We start from the raw sequence: 11,903 nt of genomic DNA, 5'->3' as shown, positions 1-11,903 counted from the left end.
TGCCATCTTGAGGTTCAGTGGGAGGAGGGAAGAGCTACAAAATAGCTGCTCCATGTTTAGAGGTGGGAAGGAAGGAAAGTAGGATGGAAGTGGATGTAGACACTTCTTTAGGTTGGGGGTTGACACACTGAGGTCTACCCTATGTCACGATTTTAAGTTATGAACGTACTAGGCAGTCATCTTTTTAATGAGTGAGGGAATTGAATATTTGTTAGGTAACTTGAGGCAAGTTCTGAAGGTTTGAAATAATCAATCAAGGGAATGGGAAGGGAAGCTGACCAATAGTCCTGCCGCATTGTATAACCCAAGGGGCACTGTTCACACAATGGTGTGCAACACAACACACTGCCAATCAATGTGGAAACAGTTTATAAAGCAATATGGGTAGGCCAGCTGAAACTGAACATCCAAAAATTTTAATGGCATTAAGATTTTTTTTTTTTTGGCATTAAGATTTATATGGGATGACATTTACTTGCGGGGAAAGGATCACACCTAAAAGTAGGCGGGTTGGATTGATTCACAACAGGAGATTTTCCAATATGGTTAGTAAAAAGGCAGAAGAGCAAGAAGAGTTAGCATCTTAGAAGACTGAATTCATGGATCCTAAAGTCAGGGAGACTGGTAAGGAAGTGGTGAAGAAGTTGGGGGTGTTTGTGAAATGAATGAATAAGGGATGGGGGGACGCTTGGGTGGCTCAGCAGTTAAAGTGTCCACCTTCAGCCCAGGGCGTGATCCTGGAGACCCCGGATGGAGTCTCAGGTCAGGCTCCCCGCATGGAGCCTGCTTCTTCCTCTACCTGTGTCTCTGCCTCATTCTCTCTGTTCTCTCATGAATAAATAAATAAAATCTTAAAAAAAAAAAAGAATGAATAAGGGATGGGGAGCAAAAACAGAGGAACATGGAAGAAGAGGTGGTTGCAGACAAAGATTAAAAACAAACAAAACAACCCAGGGATACCTGGGTGGCTCAGTGGTTGAACATTTGCCTTGGGCTCAGGGTGTGATCCTGGTATCCCGGGATTGAGTCCTGCATCGGGCTCCCCAGGGGAGCCTGCTTCTCCCTCTGCTGAGGTCTCTGCCTCTCTCATGAATAAATAAATAAAGTCTTTAAAAACAAACAAACAAACAAACAAACAAACAACCCTGGTTGATGTTAAGTAGGAATCAATACTGAGAAATACAGTCCAGGAAGTGACCCTGTTATTGAGTTGATGGTGTTGGGTGCAACTGATGGTTATGGTCCAAATGGAGAATAAGGATCCTGGGGTTTGTGGGTTGGGAAATACACAGCATGTATGTGAACACAAACGTCTCCTCACCCACGGCAAATGTGACCTGTCGTGGCACTGATAGCTTCATCATCCTTTTCAAACAGCACTGCTCATTTTTGTGTCATTATCCTAGGATGTGGGTATTTTGTACAGAAGGTGATAAACACTGATTTGGACTGAATGTTGTTGTTTGTGCAAAGTGTGTCATAATAGAAAGTGGCTGGACCAGCATCTGGAGCCTTAGGTCCTTCCTATGTCTATTCCTAGCTAACTGACCCTGCGTAGGTGACTTAATTGATCTGTATACTTGCAAATTGGGGGTAATTACACCTACTTTGCCTACCCACTGGGAAGTTGTAAAAAGACTGCTCTTAGAAAAAGTCAGGGGCATGTGAGTGGCTCAGTCTGGTTAAGTGTCCTTCTTCAGCTCAGGTCATAATCCCGGGGTCCTAAAATTGAGTCCCTGCATCATGCTACCTGCTCAGTGGGGAGTCTGTTTCTGCCTCTCTCTCTCATATAAATAAATAAACAAATCTTAAGAAAAAGTTAAAAATGCTATACAGATATTTGTCATTGATGTCAGTATGTAGAAAGCTATAAGCGGTAGCATAAAATGGGGGCAAATATGGGATTAATTGAAGAAGATGACCTATAGATTCAAAGTTCAAGGATAGATCCTGTGTTTTGTTTGTTTTTTTTCTTATCTCCACTTTCTGAGTATTTTAAAATTCAAACTAAAGCATTCATTTCAATGATTGTCACTGTTATTAAAGAAAAAAAAAAAAACCCCAAAGCTTTGCTATTTCAAAAAGTGTTTAAAAGAACGCTGGAAAAAAAAATAAAAGAAAGCTGGAGGTTGGAGGCATTATACAATATTAAACAGTGCTGCCCCATCATGCAGAACTCTGAGATTTCTGATATTTTCTGCTTTTTATTTTCCAATGAGCTTCTCCCCCGCATACCCCCCACCCAGCAGCAACTCCTAGCCGGCTGTTCACAGTCAAGTGTAAATTAGACCTGTTGCATTTTATGGCTTGGCCCTGTTTGACCATTCCCATGTCAACCTGACCGCTCTCTCTTCTATTTTTCCAAGGAGAAAGTGAAATGTTATTCACGCCTCTCCTGCCGGAACTCACAAGTGGACGCAACTTCTTCCCAGTACACTGTGAAAGCATTCAAACGCCATGCTGATTGTTCCCCCTGTGGTCAAAACAGAAACTTGTTTGTTTTCTCTCAAATTTATTTGGAAAGGATGTTGTTACAGCAATGCTGTTTGAATTATTATAGCTAACCTTTTCCAGTGTACATGTCCAGAGGCATAATTGGATTCCCAAAATGAACTCCATTGACAACAGCTACAGAAGGATGCTTCAGCTTGTTTATTCTTAAAATTAATGTTGCTTTCATTCCTTCTCTCCCCATGCTTCTCTCTCTCTCTCTCTCTCTCTCTTTCTCTCTCTCTCTGGCTTGCTCACCTGCTCCCTCAAAAATCCACTAAGTAAGTAGGGCTTAGTGAATAGCAGATCTCTTAATTATTTACAAAAAATAATAGCTTCAGCAGTCGAGATGTGGTGACGGAACCGACCCCAGTCCCTGCCCTTCCCTTGTCACACTGCGTTTATCTGAGCGATGTGTTTAGTTGGGCAGAAGAATCCCTGTATTTCTCACCGTTGTCTGGTCACTATCCCTTGTGACCTCTCAGATAAAATTTAGTGGCATCAAGCTCTGGTAGCCACTTCTGCTCCTGGAGCATCGTTATTCTTACAAATTGTACATCATTATGCTTTTATGGGAAGGCTATTATACCTTGTAAATAGTACAAGCCCAGCAGCTGGCCCAGCAGGCTGCACGGGGGCATTGCCAGCTGACTGGACAGGAGGCTCAAGAGAAAAGCAGCCCTCTGCCCTGAAATGCGCATACCTGGTAGTGGAAGGACAGGTGCTCATCACTTTGGGAGGTTGAGTACTTGGGGTGGAAAAAGCCCTCGTTTGGAAAGCCGATGGGTACAGATTACCTTCCAACTCTGCCACTGATGAGCTTGAGCACATTCCTTGACCTCAGCACATTAACTTCTTGAGCTTTAAAAGGGAGATGATATTCCAGCCTCACGGGGATGGGAAATGTTGTAGCCATTTTGGAAAACCAGTCTGGCAGCATCTATTGAAACTAAAAATCTGTGCATTCTTAAAACCAGAAACCTCACTTTTGGAATCTATCCCATAGAAATAAAAGCTCCAGTGCACAAGGCTGTGTGTGCTCGGGTGTTTGTACAGATGAATGAATTGGAACATCTACACTCTGGAACATTGTGCAGCCCTCAGGATGAATGGGTTTTCACGGAGATATTTTCATAAGGTTTGCTTGAAGAAGAAAAATGATATGCAGAAAGAAGTAAATCATATATGCTATTTAAAAAACCCTTCTATATGTTTGTATGCATGTGTATAAATTAATGTGTATGTGTGTTTATATTTGCTGTGAATATGGAAAGATATGGAGATGGAAAGATGCATGCATGGATTATCTTGAAGGAGGGGAGAGCACAATGAAAAACAGAATAGGGAATTAAGAGAAAAAGGGAAAGATTGTTTCCTTTGCTGTGCAGAAGATTTTTATATTGATGAAGTCCCAAGTTCATTTTTGCTTTTGTTTCCCTTGCCTGTGGTGACATGTCTGCTAAGAAGTTGCTATGACTGAGGTCAAAGAGGTTTCTGGAAACAAAAACAAAAACAAAAACAAAACAAAACAGAACAAAACCCCAGAGGTTGCTGCCTGTGTTCTCTAGGATTCTGATGGTTTTCTCTCTCATATTCAGGTCTGTCATCCATTTTGAATTAATTTTTATGTATGGTATTAGAAAATGGTTTCCTCTGCATGTTGCTGTCCAATTTTCCCATTTGTTGAAGAGACTATCTTTTTTCCACTGGATATTCCTTCCTGATTTATAAGGAATAAAAGTCAATAAATCTTAAAGGCAGCCTACAGAATGAGAGAAGATATTTGCAAACGACATAGCTGTTAAAGGGTTAGTATCCAAAATCTACAGAGAACTTATCAAACTCAACATTCAAAAAATAAATAACCCAGTTAAGAAATGAGCAGAAGACATGAATAGACACTTTTCCCAAAAAAGGACATCTAGATATCTAACAGACACAACGAAAAGATGATCAACATCACCCATCACCAGGGAAATACAAATCAAAAACAAAATGAGGGATCCCTGGGTGGCGCAGCGGTTTGGCACCTGCCTTTGGCCCAGGGCGCGATCCTGGAGACCCGGGATCGAATCCCACGTCGGGCTCCCGGTGCATGGAGCCTGCTTCTCCCTCTGCCTGTGTCTCTGCCTCTCTCTCTCTCTCCTCTGTGACTATCATGAATAAATAAATAAAATCTTTAAAACAAAACAAAACAAAACAAAATGAGATATCACCTCACACTGGTTAGGATGACTAAAATTAACAACACAAGAAACAACAGATGTTGGTGAAGATGCAGAGAAAGGGGAACCCACTTGCACTGTTGGTGGGAATGCAAACTGGTGCAGTTACTCTAGAGAACAGTGTGGAGGTTCCTCAATATGTTAAAAATAGAGGGCAACCCGGATGGCTCAGCGGTTTAGCGCCAGCTTCAGCCCAGGGCGTGATCCTGGAGACCCAGGATCGAGTCCCGCATCAGGGTTCCTGCGTGGAGCCTGCTTCTCCCTCTGCCTGTGTCTCTGCCTCTCTCTCTCTCTCTCTCTCTCTCTGTGTGTGTGTATTGAATGAATAAATAAAATCTTGAAAAAAAAAATAGAAATACCCTATAATCCAGCAATTGCACTGCTAGGTATTTACCCAAATAATACAAAAATGCAATTCGAAGGGATACATGCACCCCTATCTCTATAGCAGCATTATCAACAATAGCCAAACTATGGAGAAAACCCAAATGTCCATCAATTGATGAATGGGTAAAGGAGACATGGTATATAGATAGAATAGAATATTGCTCAGTAGTCAAAAAGAATGAAATCTTGCCATTTACAACCACGTGATTGGAGCTAGAGTTTATTTTGTTAAGTGAAATAAGTCAGTCAGAAAAAGACAAATACCATATGATTTCACTCATATGTGGAATTTAAGAGAGAAAACAGATGAACATATAATATAGGAAGGAGCTAAAGAAGAAAATGAGAGAGGGATACAAGCCTTAAGAGATTCTTAATGATAGAGAACAAACTGAGGGTTGAGGGAGGGAAGGAGGTGGGGGGATGGCCTAGATGGGTGATGGGTCGTAGGAAGGGCACTTGTTATGATGAACACTGGGTGTTCTATATAAGTGATGAATCACTGAATTCTACTCCAGAAACCAACATTGCACTGTATGTTAACTATGTAAAGTTTACATTTAAAAAAATCAAAGGGGGGAAGACCCCATTAGAAAGTGTTTATGGTCTGTTGTGTGCTAAATATATTTCCCCCAAATTCATGTTGAAGCCCTAAATCCCAGTACCTAAGAATGTGACTATATTTGGAGGTGGAACCTTTCAAGAGATAAGTAAGATTAAATGAGATAATTGAGATGGGCCCCAATCCCATATGACTGGTGTCCTTATGAGAAGAGAAAGCTATAACACAGACGCACACAGAGGGAAGACCAGGTGTAGATGGTGGAAGGAGGCAGCCATCTTTACAAGCCAAGGAGAGAGGCATCAGTAGAGGTCAATCCTGCTAATACCTTGATCTTGGACCGCAGCTTCCAGAACTGTGAGGAAATTAATTTCTGCTGTTTCAGCCACCCAGCCTGTGCTACTTTGTTATGGAAGCCCTACCCAACCAATACATTATTATCACACTTAAACATTTCTACGTAGCCCTTTTAATTTCTATGTATATAATAAATTAAATATATGGAAAAATGCCTGCTTCCCATATAAAGTATCAAATGCTCAATAAATACCAACTATTATCATTGTTGTTATTATTACTATTGCTATTGATTTCACCCCACCATATGCAGCGGGTGTTTTTCATTACTATTGCTTTGTTTAGAAATTCCTAATTATGATTTGTAGACAAGAGTTGTTCATAGAGACTTTCCATTTTTAGATTGAAGTATCTACTTTGTTTTACTTTTTCATTCTTATAATTTATTTGCAGTTTTAATAAGATCAGAGCATGCTGTTCATATTCTTTGACTTTACAGAATTTATTGTGGCTTATGTGCACACTAACATATCAGTTTTTCCACATATGTCAATGACAAGGCTGTAAAACCTAGTAAATCTGCATAAGATATACATTAATGTAATATGTTTTAAGGTCACTCTTACCACTTGGTGCTGTGTGTATTTTGTTATATGTTTTTGTGAGGTTGTTTTTTTCTCTGGGTAGTCTGGTTTGTTTTAAAAATTCCTTTTTTGACATTTAGAAAGAGTTTGTATTTTTGTTTTAGTATTTACCAATAAATTAATACCTTTTACATGTCCTTAATTTTTTCTTCTCTTTACTTAGACTTCTATTTGTCATGTCATCTTTCAATGATGACTTAGAATCTCACCTATTACCCATGTGACAATAATGAGCTCATTTTGCTTTCCCCTGTCTCCCTCCTTTTTCACCCATTTTTTTTTAGTTTTGCTGTTTCAACTTTATCAAAACATTTAACATTTATAAGCTATTCTCCTACCTTTACTGCTTTTTTTGTTTCTGTCTCCCTCTTATATAGATGGCAGGGGCCTCATCCCAGGACTCTGGGATCATGACCTGAGCAGAAGGCAGACGCTTAACTGACTAAGCCACCCAGGCTCCCCCTCTTCTATATTTCTTATATGAAATGTTCTCTTATATCTGCAAACACTTATTAATGGCATGTAATTCATGTTAGATGTGTGTAGTTTGATCCTGCTTTTCTCTTAGAGTTTTTCACTGATTCTCATTTTCATCATCTTATAATAGATTTATATGGATGTAGTCTATGTTCTGTTTTTAAATGTCTTGAATTTAACTGGATAATCAATAGAAATTGTAGCAATTAGGGGTGCCTGGCTGGGTCAGTTGGTTAAGGGTCTGCCTTCAGCTCAGGTCATAATCCTGGGGCCCTGGGATCAAGCCCCCCAGTGGACTCCCTGCTCAATGGGGAGTCTGCTTCTTCCTCTCTCTCTTTGCCCTCCCCCCCCCCCATTCATGTGCTCTCTCTCTCTCTCAAAAAAGTAAATAAAATCTTTAAAAAAAATTGTACCAGCAATAGAAGGGTTTTGGTGGTCCACAGGCTTCTTACTTTAAGAGTGCCCTCTTCTGCCAGGGTAGTGAAGTGTGTGTTCCTCATTATGTGGTGTCTTTGGAGGAGGAGGACTGATATGTATTCTGATTCTGTTATGTTCATTTGTTCCATAAGTATCTTAATTACTACCATTTGTTTCATTCTTTTATTTTATGAGATTTTTATTTATCTATTTTATTTTATTTATCTATTAGAGGGACAGAGAGCCAGTGAGAGAGAGTGCAAGCTATAGGAGAGGTAGAGGGAGAAGCAGGCTCCCCATTAAGCAGGGACCCCAATGCAAGCCTCCATCCCAGGAGCCCAGGATCATAACCTGAGCTGAAGGCAGATTTGAAACCGACTGAGCCACCCAGGGGACCCTGTTTCATTCCTTCTCCTAGGAAACGTTCCTATTCCATGTTGCCTACCTTTTCCCTAGAAAAAGTGCTTTATGCAGACAGACTGCCACTTCTAGTGCTATGCATTCCAAGACAGTACCTCAGATTATTCCAGAGCTAGTGCTCTGTTGCACCAGGCCAGAAGTGACCTTAGAGTGAGCTCATTTATTATCTACCAGCGTCAGAAACTTGAAACATTCTCCAGGTTAGGGAGCATTAGTATTTGTATAATATTGATTATTTTCAATCCTTGTATATGGTATGTCTATCCATTAATATAGATATTTAGTAATTGACCTCAATGAGGTTTGGAAATTTCAGTATAGAGGTACACACCTATTGCATCTCTTATATTAGATTTATTTTATTCTGGTGGTTGTGTTCTTTTAACAAGCAGTATACAGTTAGGTTTTTGTTTATTTATCCAGTTGTACAATCCAAATCATTATTTAGAGTACTTAGTCTTTTTTATATGTAACATAATTACTGATATATTGGGGGTTAAATATACTATCTTAAATTATTTATTTTGACCTAATGTTTCTTCTTCTTTCTTGCTTTACTTTAAGATTAATACAAATTGTAAATTATTTCATGGTATCACTACTTATTTGGGGACTAATTGTTTAAATTGGAGATTTTTAGATATTAACTGCAAATGATAACTATTTTTCAATTAAAATGCACTTAATATCTAACATCAATGAATCTCAATAAAAATAATAGATTTTTGTTTTGTCTTTGTATTTGGAAACATTTTTACTAGTTTTAGTTTGTTTTTAAGATGGCAGGAGATCAACATAGATTTGGTGAGAGAAGCAGCAGGGGTGAATGTTACAAGTAAGGATATTTGAGGGAGAGATTGCTACACGCTGGGCAAGGTGTTCTCACCTCTTTGTAAACCTCCTCAAGATTTTAGTCAAGTATTTTTTGTTTTTTGTTTTTGTTTGTTTGTTTGTTTGTTTTTGCTTTGTTTTGTTTTGTTGAATAATTGGATTTGTGTTTCTTGTTCATGTAACTCTGTTGAGGTTGGTCACGAGGCAGATCAATTTCTTTACATTTTTTGGGAACTTGCCCAGGTCTGAGTACCAGTCAGGGTTCAGCCAGAAAAGAGAACCTACTCTGGGTAGTTTGATGGAAGGAAATTACTATAATGATCTGGTAACTAAAGTCTTAGAAGAACTCAAGAAATAGAAGGTAAGGAATCTCAAAGAATATTAACTGCAAGAAGCTGCCTCTATCTTTGGGGGCAGTAAGACAAAGGGAAAGGCCATTGTCACCAGATTCCAGGAGTTGTGGCCGCCTGGTGGGAGCCACATCCACCTTGGAGTCTATGTGAAAGGAACTGGACACACAACCCAAAACAAAGAAAGAAAAGAAGGAAAAAGGAAAGCAAGCAAGCAAAATTTTTTGGTTTCTTCCAAACCATATTGCAGTTTCCTGTTAGGGCCTCCCCTGATAAAGCAAAATGAAAGCCAAGAGGCAGAGGCACCTGGGAAACATAATTGTAAAGAGTTGGTCCTCTGTGATTTAAAGCAAAAGAAGGGAATGGGAGAGAGTGAATGTCAGGGTAAAAGGCAAATGACTGGCATGGCACATCTTGTTGTCAAGTCTTTCTTACACATGCTAGGTGACTTCCAGGCACAAGGAGACTGCCTGGGTGGCTTCAGCTGCCCTGTTGATGGCCAAGTTTGTTATACTACGAGTAATTGAGGGATGTGGTCTGTGACCAGTCCTGGCCTGGCTCTGCTGAGTGTCCCGATCTGGGTTAAGAATTGCTTTTTTCGGGGCAGCCTGGGTGGCTCAGCGGTTTAACACCACCTTCAGCCCAGGGCCTGATCCTGGAGATCCAGGATTGAGTCCCCAGTCAGGCTCCCTGCATGGAGCCTGCTTCTCCCTCTGCCTGTGTCTCTGCCTCTCCCTTTGTCTCTGTGTCTCTCATGAATAAATAGATAAAATCTTTAAACAAATAAACGAACAAAAAAGAATTGCTTTTTTCCAGGGCACCTGGGTGGCTCAGTCAGTTAAGCATCCTGATTTCCTAGGATCATGATCCCAGGGTCCTAGAATTGAGCCCCATGTCAGGCTCCCTGCTCAATGGGGAGTCTGCTTCTCTCTCTCCCTCTGCTCCTTGTTCTGCTCATGCTCTTTCTCACATTCACTCTATCTCAAATAAATAAATACAATCTTTTTAAAAAAAAGAATTGTTTTATTCTCACCTATTACAATCTTGTAGGTGGGAGATGTGTTTGAGGAGACTGAGTCATTATTAAATAACCACAATGCAATATTTTTGTGGGATCCTCTCAGGGGAGGGATGACATCCCCAGGGAAGTTTTCTGATGCAGAAGATCTAACCCAGTTCAACCCCTCCTGGGCACACCCATCCTCAACTTCAGCCTCTGGAAGTAAACCTTCATCTTCATGCTATTGAGTTGCCCATGCCTGGTGACACTGCCATCTTGAAGGGAGTTTTGTCAAGATTGTTCAAGCATGGCCATAGTGACTGGCATTCCCTTAATTGACGCTTACCATTACTCGCTATTCTAAATAGTGAAAATGCAGGATGGTAGCTGCCTCTCCATTTTCACCCTTGTCAACTTTTTTTCTAATTATTTTTCCCAAATAGAGAAGTAGGAAGGTGCAAGGAAGATGGTCAATTTCCCTGCATAAGCAGAAGTTAAACCTAGGGAGAAGCTATTGGTCAACTCTGCCTTTTCTTTTTTCATACCATCTTGTTAGTTTATTTACTTATTTGCCCTTACTCCCCCATTATAATATAAGTTCCATGTCTTATTCATCACTCCATCCTCAGCACTTAAGGCATTGCCCAGCACATAGTTTAAGTGGTCAGTAAATAACTATTAAATGAATGAACCTACAAAAGAGACCAAGGAGTAAGTAAGAGATAGGGAGAGGGGGACCCTAGGAGGTATGATGTCCTATAAGGTAAAGGAAACAAGTTTTGATAAGTATAGTCAATATTGCCAAATATTGTGGAGAGATAAAGTAATAGAAGTACTTGACAGTAGCCATTGGGTTTGGTGATAAGGACATCATTGGTAACCTTGGCAAACATCATGTCCAGTGAAGTGCTGAGGGCCTGAAGACTGGTGGTGGTAAGAGGTGAAGAAGAGGAAACCGTGAGTGTGGACAAGTCTTGACAAGTTTACTAGCAAAAAGGTGAGTGGGGAAGTATGGTAGTAAGAAAGTGTTTCTTTAAAAAGTGGTAGGACCTTGCGTGTCTTTACATTCTAATGGGAAGGAGCCAATAGGTTGGGAAAGTTTAAAGATGCAGATAGAATTAGGAATAGTCAAGAGTAAGACTTGTGATAAGGTAGAAAAGGCTGTAACCTGGAATATGAGCAGAGAGATTAGCCAGAGCTAGCAATACCTCTTCTACGATAATAAGAAGAAAGGCAGAAAGGCTGGGAAGAGAGTTTTAGGCACATTTGGAGGCTGACAGTGGGTGGGAGGGTAAAAAAGCTCTCTGTGGTGACTTATTTCTGCTCTGGAAAGGTGAGGTCACTCATTCCTTTGGTAAGTGCTTACTGAGAGTCTACTCTGTGCCCATATTCTGCTGGGTCCTGCATGCAGTGGTGAGCAGAGACTGACATGGGTCTGGCTCATGAGGAGCTTAGAGGATAGCAGGGACATGGTTCTTGAGCAAAGGATCACATCCCAAATTATAAAAATACAGCAGCACTGTGATTAGCAAGAGGTATATTGATCTGCATGGTTTTGTGATTTTTGTGTGATTGTAAACTCAGGAATCAGGAAGAAGCCCAGAGGAAAGCCAAGGGGAGAATCCAAAAAGAAGAGTTTGAGCACCTGATTCTGGGCAAAAACTTTTCATAGGTTAGGGAACATGAGAAAATTCCTCCTGGTGCCTGAGTCTGCCCAGGTGGAACTAAGCCTGAGACAGTCATTGCTCTGATACTAGACTGCGTGTCTAACCCACCAGGTGAGAATTCAGCTTGCTGCTCTTC

The 11,903-nt window shown here is 40.5% G+C and overlaps 1 long non-coding RNA gene across 1 annotated transcript in view; it reads right to left on the bottom strand.

The window, feature by feature from the left end:
- Positions 1–2,221: 2,221 nt before the first annotated feature.
- The window catches only part of LOC144294025 (uncharacterized), a 28,493-nt gene continuing 18,811 nt past the window's right edge, over positions 2,222–11,903 (bottom strand). Inside the window, exon 3 of the long non-coding RNA XR_013361419.1 lies at positions 2,222–2,473. This is a non-coding gene — a long non-coding RNA (uncharacterized LOC144294025). The remainder of the gene's footprint in view (positions 2,474–11,903) is intronic.

The sequence above is a fragment of the Canis aureus genome, chromosome 22, assembly GCF_053574225.1.
Source record: "Canis aureus isolate CA01 chromosome 22, VMU_Caureus_v.1.0, whole genome shotgun sequence".
Lineage (NCBI taxonomy): Eukaryota > Metazoa > Chordata > Mammalia > Carnivora > Canidae > Canis > Canis aureus.
The sequence above is the reverse complement of the archived record's forward strand: the minus strand, read 5'-3'. Positions and strand labels throughout refer to the sequence as shown.